The sequence below is a fragment of the Macaca fascicularis genome, chromosome 7 (genome assembly GCF_037993035.2).
Source record: "Macaca fascicularis isolate 582-1 chromosome 7, T2T-MFA8v1.1".
NCBI lineage: Eukaryota > Metazoa > Chordata > Mammalia > Primates > Cercopithecidae > Macaca > Macaca fascicularis.
The window spans coordinates 22,065,326-22,080,583 of record NC_088381.1 but is presented as its reverse complement, the minus strand read 5'-3'; the positions used below and the strand labels follow the sequence as shown (position 1 = coordinate 22,080,583).

General features: G+C 44.3%; 1 pseudogene; it reads right to left on the bottom strand.

Annotated features, from left to right (window-relative positions):
- Positions 1-447: 447 nt before the first annotated feature.
- The window catches only part of LOC123574423 (putative Dresden prostate carcinoma protein 2), a 32,011-nt pseudogene continuing 17,200 nt past the window's right edge, over positions 448-15,258 (bottom strand).

Here is a 15,258-nt window from a genome sequence, read left to right as displayed (position 1 = left end):
ATGGGCGGATCACGAGGTCAGGAGATCGAGACCATCCTGGCTAACACGGTGAAACCCTGTCTCTACTAAGAAATACAAAAAAAAATAGCCGGGCGAGGTGGCAGCGCCTGTAGTCCCAGCTACTCGGGAGGCTGAGGCTGGAGAATGGCGTGAACCCGGGAGGCGGAGCTTGCAGTGAGCTGAGATCCGGCCACTGCACTCCAGCCTGGGCTACAGAGCAAGACTCCGTCTCAAAAAAAAAAAAAAAATAGTATTTCAGGCTGGGCGTGGTGGCTCACGCCTGTAATCCCAGCACTTTGGGAGGCCGAGACGGGCGGATCACGAGGTCAGGAGATCAAGACCATCCTGGCTAACACAGTGAAACCTCGTCTCTACTAAAAATGCAAAAAATTAGCCGGGCGTGGTGGCGGGCGCCTGTAGTCCCAGCTACTCGGGAGGCTGAGGCAGCAGAATGGTGTGAACCCGCAAGGCGGAGCTTGTAGTGAGCCGAGATTGCGCCACTGCACTCCAGCCTGGGTGACAGAGCAAGACTCTGTCTCAAAAAAAAAAAAAAAAAAAATAGTATTTCAAACTGTACAGTCACCAGAAGCACACAGTTATCAAAAATGCACACACTTCGCTTGGCATCTACAGCACCTTCAGCTTTCCGTGCCTAGTCTGTTTTGGCATCTCTATTTTCTGCAGGGTTATTCCCCTCCTTGCCAGCATCAGCTTTTCCCTTTTTCTCTTTAGGTACCTTCTGTCTCTTTTTTGCAGAGGCCTTTTTTAGGCTTGGGCTCTGGCTTTGCAGGAGCAGGTTTAGCAGACAACCTTGTGGATCTTCTCTGTGGTTCTACCTCACCTTGGCTTTATCTCCTTTAGCATCCCCTTCAGCCTTACTCCCGGGCATGGTGGCAGCGACCGTGGTGGGACATGGGCGCTGGGCCCAGGATGCAGCGGAGTGCGGGCTTTGGTCGGTCTGGGGATCATCGCCTCTTCTTCTTCACACTGCTCCTCTTTGTGCATTTCTGTTCTTTCTTGTAGCCAGAGAAGCAAATGCATACCTTTGCAACTAACACTTCCAGACTCGTCTGCAAAATCAAGTGCAGTAAATAAATAAACAAATAATCACGGGTCCCTTTTAGATAGTGTTTCCCCCCAAAATACCATGAATAACTTCAGTAAATTTTTGATAAATGCTTGTAGGTATTGTAAACTAAATGTGTATTTTAATAACTCAGATGCAAAAATATAATCTAAAGCTGGAATAAATCAGATGTTTGGATAAATACACACGTCAGCTAATAAAAAAATGGCAATGTATGTGAGCTTTAAAAGAAGGAAGAAAATGGCCCTTGACTGTGGTACAGCCTTCAAGGGACTAGCGGAAGTTAAGTGCCTGGGCTTGACAAAAACCAGAAATAAGCAAAACGTTAGAGATCCAAAACTGGGCAAAGCTAAAACTGCAAATTTAAAATAATCTGCAATTGGATGAGAAATGTAAAAAATAGGCTAAAATTTTTCACATACAAATTAAATAAAAAGAAATAAGTTGAGATAAATTTGAAAATCTTTGTGGTAAAAATTTCTTCTGAAAGGAACAAACTATGATATACACCATACATGGATAAATCTCAAAAACAGGCTGAGTGAAAGAAGCCCATACTAAAAAGTGTACACTGTGTGAATCCTTTCATATAATGGTCCTGAACAGGTTAAAACTCATCTACAGTGGAAACTAATCAAAACAGTGGCTAGCTCTGGGGGAATGGGGCTGAGGAAAGGGATTGACTGGCATGGGTAAGAAGGAACTTTCTAGGGCAATTATTAGTCATCAGGAAAATACAATTAAATGCAAATTAAGACTATGATGAATTGCCACAATTAAGACTACAGTGGGCCGGGCGCGGTGGCTCAAGCCTGTAATCCCAGCACTTTGGGAGGCCGAGACGGGCGGATCATGAGGTCAGGAGATCAAGACCATCCTGGCTAACACAGTGAAACCCCGTCTCTACTAAAAAATACAAAAATCTAGCCGGGTGAGGTAGCGGGTGCCTGTAGTCCCAGCTACTCGGGAGGCTGAGGCAGGAGAATGGCGTGAACCCGGGAGGCGGAGCTTGCAGTGAGCTGAGATCCGGCCACTGCACTCCAGCCTGGGCCACAGAGCGAGACTCCGCCAAAAAAAAAAAAAGACTACAGTGAATTACCACAATTAAAACTATGCATAAGGATAGGCATATACATCAGTCGAATTGAGAGTCCAGAAATAAATCCATACATTTATGGTCAGCTGATTTTCCACAAAGGGATCAAGGCAACTCAGTAAGGAAAGAACCGTCTTTACAACAGATCCTAGGACATCTGGATATCCACATGCAAAAGAATCAGTTTGGACCATTTCTTCACATCAGGTACAAAAGTTAACTCAAAGGGGATCATACACCTAAAAGTAAGAGCTAAAGCTATAAAACGCTTGGAAGAAAACACAGGTGTAAATCTTTGTGACTTTGGATTAGTCAACAATTTCTAAGATACAATACCAAAAACACCAGCAGCAGCAGCAACAACAACAACAACAACAACAAAAACAAAACACATAAATTAGAATTCACCAAAATTAAATGAAAAAAAAAAATCCACCTGACAATACCAAATGTTGGTGAGATGAGGAATGATCACTCATCCTTTCCTAATGGAGGTGTAAAACAATATAAATACTTTGACAAATTAGCAATTTCCTGCCAAGTTAAACATATATCTATCCCATAACCCAGGAATTCCACTCTTAGCTCTTTACCTAAGAGAAACGGTGAGTACCTATGAATATTCTTACCAAATTCTTTTTTTTTCTTTTTTTTGAAACGGAGTCTTGCTCTGTCACCCAGGCTGGAGTGCAATGGTACAATCTTGGCTCACTGCAACCTCCCTCTCCCAGGTTCAACCTCCTGAGTATCTGGGACTACAGGCACCTGTCACTACACCTGGCTAATTTTTGTATTTTTTTATAGAGACAGAGTTTCACCAAGTGGCCAGGCTGGTCTCAAACTCCTGGCCTCAATTATCCACCGGCCTCAGACTCCCAAAGGAAAATTCTTTTTATGAAGAATGTTGTTGACTCAGTAGCCCCAGTGCAAGGAAGTTTCTCAGGCAAGATGACAGCAAAGAAGCTCTGGTGCTCCCTATTTGGGGTAAGAGTTCAAGCTTAGGATATCTCTTTGGAAGTCTTTATCTAAATACCTAGTTATCAAAAATAGTCAGTAAGCTCTATTTCTTTTTTAATAAAAGGAACTTATCTGATCTCAGAAACTAAGCAGAGTTGGGCCTGGTTAGTGCTTGGATGGGAGACCTCTTGGAATACTGAGTGCCATAGGAAGGCCAGGCATCATGGCTCATGCTTACAATCCCAGCACTTTGGGGGCCATAATGGGAGCATCACTTGAGCCCAGGAGTTTGAGACCAGGCAACAGAGTGAGATGTCATCTCTACAAAAAATAAACCAAAAATTAGCCAAGCACAGTGACACGCACCTGTAGTCCCAACTACTTGGGAAGCTGAGGTGGGAGGATTGCTTGAGCCCAAGAAGTTGAGGCTACAGTGAGCCAAGATGGCACCACTGCACTCCAACCTGGTCAACAAAGCAAGACTCTGTAAAAAAAAAAATTCACTGCAAAGAAAGAAAAAAGAAAGATAAACTGACCCCCATAATTATGCGTAATCTGTCCAAAAGTTGAACTAAAATGGGGTTATCGTTCCTGTTCTGGTTACCAATTATTATGTAACAAGCTACCCCAAAACAATTTTGTAGGTCATGAATTTAAGCAGAGACCAGGTGGAGAATTCTGTTCCATGAGGCATTGGTGGAGGACACTTGGCATTCATCTGGCATGCAGAGTGGTGTGGCGGGTCCAAGCTGGTTTCCCTCGTGTTTCTGATATCTTGGCTAGAAGACCAGGCTAAACAGGGATTACTGATCACATCATCTACACATTGCCTCTCTAGCACAGTGGCTCAGGGTAGCTGGACTTTTTATGATGACAAGAATCTATAAACAAATGTCCTAGTTAACAAGGCAGAGGCTGCATGGTTTTCTATAACTTAGGCTTGAAATTCACAGAGCAACACTTCTGCCATACTCTATCAGTCAAAGCAGTCATGAATCCACCCAGATTCAAAGGAAGGGAATATAGATCCCACACTCAATGGGAGAAATGTCAAAGAATTTGTGATCATCTTTTAAAACCATTACAATCCTACTGGAAGACCCTTTAATAAAACACTGCACAGGCCATGGCCCCTGGCTCTCCTAGGAGCCAAGTATAAAGGGAAGAAAAGGTATAAATAACCTGGTATTGCTGGGGACAAATCTGGGCTGGGGACAGAACAAGGAAATATTTTGCTACAAGTTCCTTGTCTTGCCTATGATTCTTGGTACACCGCTATGGAAACATCAAGCAATCAAAATTGTACTGCCAAGCAAATCTTTTTTTGTGGGATGGAGTTGCGGGAACATTTTGCACGGCATGGAAAGGAGAAGTAAGGCAGGGCATGTTCATTCTCTAACCCTGTAGTCAGTGAGAATTAAGTATCTTTTTGTTACTAGGACTAATAAAATAATAGTATGTTATATTTATTTGTATATTGCTTATAATTTTCAAAGGCTTTCATATAGGTTATCCCATTTGATCTTGGCAATAATACTGTGGGATTAATATTATTAACATCTTCATGATACAGATGAAGATACCAAGGCTCAAAGTCAATCATTTCATTGCCAAGGTCTCAAAAAGATTCTAATAAGTACCAGGGTAAATCAAGACCCAAAGTCCAGAATTCCAAAGCGTGGGACAGATACCTTGTTACAGTCACGAAATATTAATTCTAGATTTGGGGATTTAAATTCCATGTGTTCTGGTGACATATGCTCAAAACCAAGCAGAGAAAGGAAATCTAACAATATAAAAAGAAACATGAGTCAGACTTTTGGTCAGCTCTGTGGTGACGTTAAGGCACAAGAGTGGAGTTATTTGACTCATAAACTTCCCTTCTGCAACAATACCATGGAGCAGAGAACCAGTGGATTTCCTCACTACAAATCAGTGTAAGATCCTGACTCTCATACATAACACCATACAACCGCATTTGGGCTCTTTCATGGCATGAAAAGAAAAGGAAAACACGCAGAATCACTTTAGCTTTGAACCTGCAGAATTGTCCATATACATTCATATTCAACGCACATGCTCCCTGAAAAATATCAAACAATATATAGAAGTATGGAAAGTGTCAGGCCTCTGAGCTCAAGCCTGCATGTATACATCCAGACGGCCTGAAGCAAGTGAAGAATCACAAAAGAAGTGAAAATGGCCAATTCTTGCCTTAACTGATGACATTACCTTGTGAAATTCCTTCTCCTGGCTCAGAAGCTCCACCACTGAGCACCTTATGACCCCAGTCCATGCCCACCAGAGAACAAACCCCTTTGACTATAATTTTCCACTACCTCCCAAATCCTATAAAACGGCCCCACCCCAATCTCCCTTCGTTGACTCTCTTTTCGGACTCAGCCCGCCTGCACCCAGGTGATTAAAAAGCTTTATTGCTCACACAAAGCCTGTTTAGTGGTCTCTTCACATGGACGCGTGTGACAGAAAGTAATCAGCTGGGCACAGTGGCTCACGCGTGTAATCCCAGCACTTTGGGAGGTTGAGGCAGGAGGACCATGAGGTCAGGATTTCAAGACCTGCCTGGCAAATAAGGTGAAACCCTGTCTCTACTAAAAATACAAAAATTACCTGTGCGTGGTGGTGTGCACCTGTAGTCCCAGCTACTCAGGAGGCTGAGGCAGAAGAATCACTTGAACTCAGGAGGTGGAGGTTGCAGTGAGCCAAGATGGCGCCACTACACTCCAGCCTGGGCAACAGAGCGAGACTCCATCTCAAAAAAAAAAAAAAAAAAGAAAAGAAAGAAAGTAAATAAAGTCTTTCTCTCCTCCCTACTCTTTCTTTATTCCTACACTTTGGCATATATCCTTCCAGTTTGGTATGCAAGTTTATCTACACACACGCACACACACACTTTGAAATAAATAGTATTATTCTAGTATCATTCTGCAATGTGTTCTTCTTAAAATTTGTATAGAGGTACCTCATTTTTTTTTTTTTTTTGGCTACATAGCACTACATATGACTAAGCAATCACTCATTGATAAAATATTTTTTACTTCATTTTCCTATTTAAAAAATTTTTTTTAGGCCCAGAACAGTGGCTCAGGACTGTAATCCCAGCACTTTGGGAGGTCGAAGCAGGCAGATCACAGGGTCAGGAGTTTGAGATCAGCCTGGCCAACATGGTGAAACCCCATCTTAACTACAAATACAAAAATTAGCCAGCCGTGGTGGCACACGCCTGTGAATCCAGCTACTTGGGAAGTTGAAGCAGGAGAATTGCTTGAGCCCAGGAGGCAGAGGTTGCAGTGAGCCGAGATTGCACCACTGCACTCCAGCCTGGGTGACAGAGCAAGACTCTGTCTCAAAATAAAATAAAATAAAATTTTTTTAATTTATAGAAGTAACATTTGCACATTTGAAAAATTTAGACTGTACTGAGTTGTTTTAAATGAAAAACAAATGTCTCTTGCACCCATCTCCACAACATCCACACTCCACACCCATTACCCAGATTTATTAATAGTTTGCTTTTAAGTTATATTGTTGATTACCATTGAATCGGTATATGTAATATACTTATATTTGTTTTTCTTGATTTATTAACTATAAATATCTATTGACTCATCACAATAAAAAATTAGGAATGGTTTAAATTAATGAGTTCAACACAGAATGAAATATGGCTTTTGGCTATGAACATTCTAAGCCTGCAGCTAATAATGAGTCATTTCTTGTGGTAACATAACTTGGTGGCTATAACCAATATTTTTCTTACAGAAGTATCATAGGCTGGGCACAGTGGCTCATGCCTGTAATCCCAGCTCTTTGGGAGGCAGAGGCAGGCGGATCCCTTGAGCCCAAGAATTTGAGACCAGCCTGGGGAACATGGCAAAATCCTGTCTCTACAAAAAGTACAAAAATTAGCTGGGCATGGTGGCACATGCCTATGGTCCCAGCTACTCAGGAGGCTCAGCTGAGCCCAGGGAGGTCAAGGTGACAGTTAGCCAAGATCACGCCACTGCACTCCAGCCTGGGTGACAGAGTAAGACTCTGTCTCAAAAAAGAAAAGAAAAGAAAACAAAAGAAAAAGAAAAGAAAAGAAAAGAAAGATTGTAGCTCAAAGCTTAGTGATAATTTGGATTTAGATACAGATGAACTCCTCCAGGAGATGGAATATCTCAGTTCACATCATGGCTCTGCTATCAATTAACTCTGTGACCGTGAACGAATTACTTAACTTCTCTGTGACCTAGTGTCTTGTCTCTTTAAATAGAAATAATAGCTATCTCACAGATCTGAAGGAGGATGAGATTAAACCATGTCTTTGAGAACAATTTGTAAACACAGAGGAAGTTTTGCTTTAGCCATCTCTGTTATTCCAGGAGGCTAGTGCTGGGCAAAAGGGCAGAGAGGTTGGGCCACAGGTCAAGAATCCTCATACAGTCCTATTTCTCAGGTTTTGAAGCGGCTATGTTGTCTGGAGTATAAACTTGGGGTTCGTCGTCACATGCCAGGAAGATTGAGGACACACACACACGAGAAGTTACTACAGTCCCAGGGCGTGAACGTCACATGGGAGAGCTCAGATCCCAGAAGTCTCTGCCCCCTCTCTACGCTCTTGAAATTAGGTTTCATTCTCTAAAAATGATCTTTCATTCACTCATTTGTAGACACACAAGGAAAGTTTGTCCTCGGGCCAGGTGCAGTGGCTCATGCCTGTAATCCCAACACTTTGGAAGGCTGATATGGGAGGATCATTTGAGGTCAGGAGTTCAAGACCAGCCTGGCCAACATGGTGAAACCCGACTCTACTAAAAATACAAAAAAAAAAAATTAGCAGGGTGTGGTGGTGCAAGCCTGTAATCCCAACTACTCGGGAGGATGAGGCACAAGAATTCCTTGAACCCGGGAGGCAGCAGTTGCAGTGAGCCAAGATTGCGCCACTGTGCTCCAGCCTGGGCGACAGACGGACACTGTCTCAAAAAAAAAAAAAAAAAAAAAAAAAGGTTTGTCCTCCAGTTAATCTAAACATTTCCATGAGAATGCAGCTGCTAGAGTTCCCTTTGACAGATAGGACTAGCTGGATTTCCTAGGCCAAGAATTCCTAAGCCTAGCTGGGGAAGATGACCGAACCCACCTTTAAACACGGGGCTTGATACTCAGCTCACACCCGACCAATCAGGTAGTGAAGAGGGCTCACTAAAATACCAATTAGGCTAAAAGCAGGAGGTAAAGAAATAGTCAAATCATCTATTATCTGAGAACATAGTGGGAGGGACAATGACTGGGATATAAACCGCAGGCATTCAAGCAGGGAGGGGAAACACCCTTTGGGTCCTCTCCCCTTGTATGGGAGCTCTGTTTTCACTCTATTAAATCTTGCAACTGCACACTCTTCTGGTCCATGTTTCTTCCGGCTCGAGGTGAGCTTTCGCTCACTGTCCACCACTGCTGTTCACCGCCGCCACAGACCTCCCATTGACTCCCATCCCTCCGGATCCAGCAGGATGTCCACTGTGTTTCGGATCTAGCGAGGCGCCCACTGCTGCTCCCGTTTGGGCTAGAGGCTCACCATTGTTCCTGTGCAGCTAAGTGCCCAGGTTTGTCCTAATTGAGCGGAACACTAGTCGCTGGGTTTCACGGTTCTCTTCTGTGATCCACGGCTTCTAATAGCGCTATAACACTCACCACATGGCCGAAGGTTCCATTCCTTGGAATCTGTGAGGCAAGAACCTCTGGTCAGAGAACAAAAGGCTTGCCACCATCTTGGGAGTGGCCCACGCCATCTTGGGAGCTCTAAGAACAAAGAACCACCCATAACATTTGGTAGCCTCATACAAGGATTCTCCAAAGCGGTGACTCATATCGGATCACTTTCACTTGCTATTCGGTCCTATTCTTCCTTAGAATTGGAGGAAAATACTGGGCACCTGTCAGCTGGTTAAAAATGATTAGCGTGGCCGCCAAACTTAAGACTCAGGTGTGAGGCTTCCTGGGAAAAGGCTTTCTAACAACCCCCAACCCTTCTGGGTTGGAAGAGTTGGTCTGCCTGGAACCAGCTTCCGCTTTCACAATTTTCCTGGGGGAAGCTGAGGGCCAACTAGAGGCAGAAAGTTGTCATCCCGAACTCCCAGCATTGGCTGATGGAGATCATGGCATAGCCAGAAGTCTCTACTCAACAGTCACCATGCGTGCACCCCTACCTCTCCTTCTGACCCATACCTCCTGGGTCCCGACCACAACTTTCTTGAAAGTGTAGCCCCAAAATTCTCCTTATCTCGGAATCTACTTCCTCTGATCCCTGCCTGCTAGATAGTAGTGCTTCAGACTTTCACTCCCTCTCTCAAGTATTAAAGCAAGTTTTATCGCCAAAGGGATCTAGGGAAGCTCTACGCTACGTCCTTAGGCATCTAGGCTATGAACCCAGGGAGTCTTGCCCGGTGCCCCCCGAATTTAGGTATATAGCTTCGACATGGGCAGTTATGTGGGACCCATTCCCCACCACCCTTGCCAGGGCCCCAAGTTTGTAAATGGCTAAGAGAATTGCTTTCCCATTGTATAAGATGCTCTCCTCCCCCCAGTTTCTACCCAGTTTATCCTCCCTGCAATACAATCTCCAAGCCTTGGCTCCTTGGCCAGGGCCTTAGAACTGATAACTCAATACTTTAACAACTGGAACTAGGTCTACGACAACATAATAGATTAGGATGAAAGCGAATTGAGTAAATTAAAGGGAGGCGCATATTCCTATAGTGGCAAATGGGAGCAACAAGGGAACGTCCTTCCTCTGTGTTTCCAAAATCCATCTACAAAGAGAGGAAAGAGAGAGGAAAAGAGGCAGAGAGAGAGAGGAAGAGACAGAAAGTCAAAGAGGGAGTCAAAGAAAGAGACAAAGTCAAAGAGAGAAAGAAAGAGAGAAGTAGTAAAGAAGTGTACCCTATTCCTTTAGAAGCAAGGTAAATTTAGAACCTATAATTAATAATTGAAGGTCTTCTCCATGACCCTATAACATTCCAATACCAACTTGTTGTTAAACAAGGGCATAGCCCGAAAGCACTGAGACCACTGACAACCCCTAGCCTTCCTATCAAAAATCCTCAACCCAGTCACCCGTGGTGGCCCAAATGCATTCAATCTATAGCGGCAACTGCTTTGCTAACAGAAGAAAGTAGAAAAATAACTTTTAGAGGAAATCTCATTGTGAGCACACCTCACCAGTTCAGAACTATTCTAAGTCAAATAAAGCAAAAAGGTAGGTTACTAACTCAAAAATCTTAAAGTGTGGGGCTATTCTGTTAGAAAAAGGTGATTTAACATTAACCACTGAAAATTCCCTTAACCTAGCAGGTTTCCTAATGAGGGATTTAAATCTTAATTACCATACAAAGGTCTGACCAGACCTAGGAGGAACTCCCATCAGAACAGGACAATAGATGGGTCCTCCCAGGTGACTGAGGGAAAAAAAACACGCACACACAATAGGTATTCAGTAATTAATAGGGAAACTCTTATAGAAGCAGAGTTAGGAAAATTGCCTAATAATTGGTCTGCTCAAAGGTGCAAGCTATTTGCACTAAGCCAAGTCTTAAAGTACTTACAGAATCAAAAAACTCTATCTCAATCCTGACTTAAAAGGTTACCTACACCCTCTCTGAAATGAATTTGCATAAGAACTGTTGTTTATGGGAGTACATCTTGATGGGGCAGCTTGGTTGTTATGAAATACTCAGGAACCCAGCCCAGCTCTGGAACTCACCCCTGAGTGCAAAGGCAATGTTGGGCATGCTGGTAAGGGACCACTAGAATCCAGGAGCCCGGACCCCTTTGTTTGTGGTCAAGAAAGGTGGGAAAACAGGTGCAGCACTGCTACATGGGTGAGCGTAACTAATCCGATAAGCAGAGGTCCGTGGGTGGTTATGCACCCTGGAAAGCAATAAGCATTAGGACCATAGAAGACGCTCTAGGACTAATGCTCGTCAGGAAATGACTAGGGGTGCTGGCATCCCTATGTTCTTTTTTCAGATGGGAAATGTTCCCTCCAAGGCAAAAAATGCCCCTAAGATGTATTTTGGAGAATTCAGCCCAGCCAGAGTGCATGTACCTTTTTCCCTCTCAGACTTAAAGCAAATTAAAAGAGACCTAGGTAAATTCTCAGACAACCCGGATGGCTATATTGATGTTTTACAAGGGTTAGGACAATCCTTTGATCTGATATGGAGAGATACAATGTTACTGCTAGATCAGACATGAACCCCAAATGAGAGAAGTGCCGCCCTAACTGCAGCCTGAGAGTTTGGCGATCTCTGGTATCTAAATCAGGTCAATGATAGGATGACAACAGAGGAAAGAGAATGATTCCCCACAGGCCAGCAGGCAGTTCCCAGTGTAGACCCTCACTGGGACACAGAATCAGAACATGGAGATTGGTGCCACAGACAATGCTAACTTGAGTGCTAGAAGGACTAAGGAAAACTAGTAAGAAGCCTATAAATTATTCACTGATGTCCACTATAACACAAGAAAAGGAAGAAAATCCTACTGCCTTTCTGGAGAGACTAAAGGAGGCATTGAGGAAGCATACCTCTGTCACCTGACTCTATTGAAGGCCAACTAATCTTAAAGGATAAGTTTATCACTCAGTCAGCTGTAGACATTAGAAAGAACTTCAAAAGTCCACCTTAGGACTGGAGCAAAACTTAGAAACCCTATTGAACTTGGCAACCTCCATTTTTTTATAATAGAGATCAGGAGGAGCGGGCAGAACAGGACAAACGGGATAAAAAGAAGGTCACCACTTTAGTCATGACCCTCAGGCAAGCAGACTTTGGAGGCTTTGGAAAAGGCAAAGGCTGGGAAAATCGAATACCTAATAGGGCTTGCTTCCAGTGGAGTCTACAAGGACACTTCAAAAAAACTGTCCAAATAGAAATAAGCCACCCCTTTTCCACGTCCCTTATGTCAAGGGAATCACTGGAAGGCCCACTGCCCCAGGTGATGAAGGTCCTCTGAGTCAGAAGCCACTAACCAGATGATCCAGCAGCAGGACTGAGGGTGCCCAGGGCAAGCGCCAGCCCGTGCCATCACCCTCACAGAGCCCCAAGTATGCTTGACCATTGAGGGCCAGGAGGTTAACTGTCTCCTGGACACTGGCACAGCCTTCTCAGTCTTACTCTTCTGTCCTGGACAACTGTCCTCCAGATCTGTCACTATCCGAGGGGTCCTAGGACAGGCAGTCACTAGATACTTCTCCCAGCCACTAAGTTGTGACTGGGGAACTTTACTCTCTTCACATGCCTTTCTAATTATGCCTGAAAGCCCCACTCCTTTGTTAGGGAGAGACATCCCAGCAAAAGCAGGGGCCATTATACACTAGAATTAGAAGGAAAAAGGGTACATATATATACAGACTCTTAAGTATGCTTACCTAGTCCTCCATGCCCACGCAGCAATATGGAGAGAAAGGGAATTCCTAACTTCTGCGGGAACACGTATCAAACATCAGGAAGCCATTAGGAGATTATTATTGGCTGTACAGAAACCTAAAGAGGTAGCAGTCTTACACTTCCAGGGTCATCAGAAAGGAAAGGAAAGGGAAATAGAAGGGAACTGCCAAGCGGATATTGAAGCCAAAAAAGCCACAAGGTGGGATCCTCGATTAGAAATGCTTATTGAAGGACCCCTAGTATGGGGTAATCCCCTCCGGGAAACCAAGCCCCAGTACTCAGCAGAAGAAATAGAATGGGGAACCTCACGAGGACATAGTTTCCTCCCCTCAGGATGGCTAGCCACTGAAGAAAGAAAAATACTTTTGCCTGGAGCTAAGCAATGGAAATTACTTAAAACTCTTCACCAAACCTTTCACTTAGGCATTGATAGCACCCATCAGATGGCCAAATCATTATTTACTGGACCAGGCCTTTTCAAATCTATCAAGTGGATAGTCAGGGCCTGTGAAGTGTGCCAAAGAAATAATCCCCTGCACTTCAAGCTATACGTTTCAATCCCTTTAATCTTTAACCTCCTTGTTAAGTTTGTCTCTTCCAGAAGCGAAGCTATAAGTTCCTCAAATGGAGCCCTAGATGCAGTCCATGACTAAGCTCTACCACAGACCCCTGGACTGGCCTGCTAGCCCATGCTCCAATGTTTGATGTCACTGAAGGCACCTGTCCCAAGGAAATCTCAACTGCATGACCCCTACTATGCCCCAGTTCAGCAGGAAGCAGTTAGAGTAGTCGTTGGCCAACCTCCCCGACAGCACTTGGGTTTTCCTGTTGAGAGCGGGGACTGAGAGATAGGACTAGTTGGATTTCCTAGGCTGACTAAGAATTCCTAAGCCTAGCTGGGAAAGGTGACCAAACCCACCTTTAAACACTGGGCTTGTAACTCAGCTCATACCCGACCAATCAGGTAGTAAAGAGGGCTCACTAAAACACTAATTAAGCTAAAAGCAAGAGGTAAAGAAATAGTCAAATAATTTATCATCTTAGAGCACAGGGGGAGGGACAATGATTGGGATATAAATCCCAGGCATTTGAGCAGGGAGGGGCAACCCCCTTTGGGTCCCCTCCTCTTGTATGGGAGCTCTGTTTTCACTCTATTAAATCTTGCAACTGCACACTCTTCTGGTCCGTGTTTCTTCCGGCTCGAGGTGAGCTTTCACCCACTGTCCACCACTGCTGTTCGCTGCTGTCACAGACCCACCGTTGACTTCCACCCCTCCGGATCCAGAAGGGTGTCCGCTGCGTTTCTGATCTAGCGAGGTGCCCTTTGCTGCTCCCGTTCCAGCTAGAGGCTCACCATTGTTCCTGCACGGCTAGGTGCCTAATTGAGCTGAACAGTAGTCGCTGGGTTTCATGGTTCTCTTCCGTGACCCACAGCTTCTAATAGAGCTATAACACTCGCCGCATGGCCCAAGGTTCCATTCCTTGGAATCAGTGAGGCCAAAAACCTCTGGTCAGAGAACAAAAGGCTTGCTGCCATCTTGGGAGCTCTAAGAACAAAGACCCACCCGTAACACCTTGTTGAGGGCAGCATTTCACAATTCTGAAGTGCACTCCCTTGTCAGACCACAGGCTTGTTCATGGTGGACTTGAGCAGATTAGGTTTTTTGTTTTGTTTTGTTTTTTGACAGAGTTTTTCACTGGCGTGCAGTAGCACTATCCCCTCTCACTGAAACCTCTGCCCCACGGGTTCAAGCGATTCTCCTGCCTCAGCCTCCCAAATATCTGGGACTACAGGCGCCCACCACCACGCCCAGCTTTTTTGTGTGTGTTTTTAATAGAGATGGGGTTTCCCCATGTTGACCAGGCTGGTCTCGAACTCTTGACCTCAGGTGATCCACCTGCCTCAGCCTCCCAAAGTACTGGGATTAGAGCAGATTAGGTTTTAATTGTGCTATGTGCTGGATAATGGATAGCACTATCTGAGATATGGTTGGTGTGAGGAAGGAACAATAGTGAGGCACTCCTCAAGATTTGCAGATGAGAATGAGAATCACTTGAACCTGGGGTAGGGAGGATGCAGTGAGCCAAGATCACACTACTGCACTCCAGCCTAGGCAACAGAGCGAGACTCTGTCTCAAAAAAAAAAAAAAAAAAAAAAATTTGCAGATGAGAGAATGAGTCACTCTCTGAAGGTTATTCTAGCAAGAATTCAACGCAAAGGAGGGAATCAGTTATCTGTTGGAGTAAACTAGGAGGCTGTAAACGAGCAATCAAAGAGATTGGGCCCCTCGAAGATGCTCTGTGAGTATTTTGGGGGAGGCAAGACTGTACTGAAGTTGTAATTTAGTAAACAGAGATCAAATCCGTTTTTTCTGAAGAAAGACATGAGAATAAAAACAGGTAGTTACCTCATTTTATACGGATAGTAGGTACCATCATTTGAATACGGCCCCTCCAAAATTCAGATGTTGCCAAAGTGATAGAATTTTTGTTTTGTTGAGACAGGGCCTCACTTTTTTGCTCAGACTGGAGTGTAGTGGCGTGAACTCGGCTCACTGCAACCTCTGTCCCCAGGCTCAAGTGATCCTCCTGCCTCAGCCTCCTGAGTAGCTGGGATTACAGGTGCACACCACTACTGCCTGGCTAATTTTTGTATTTTTAGTAGAGA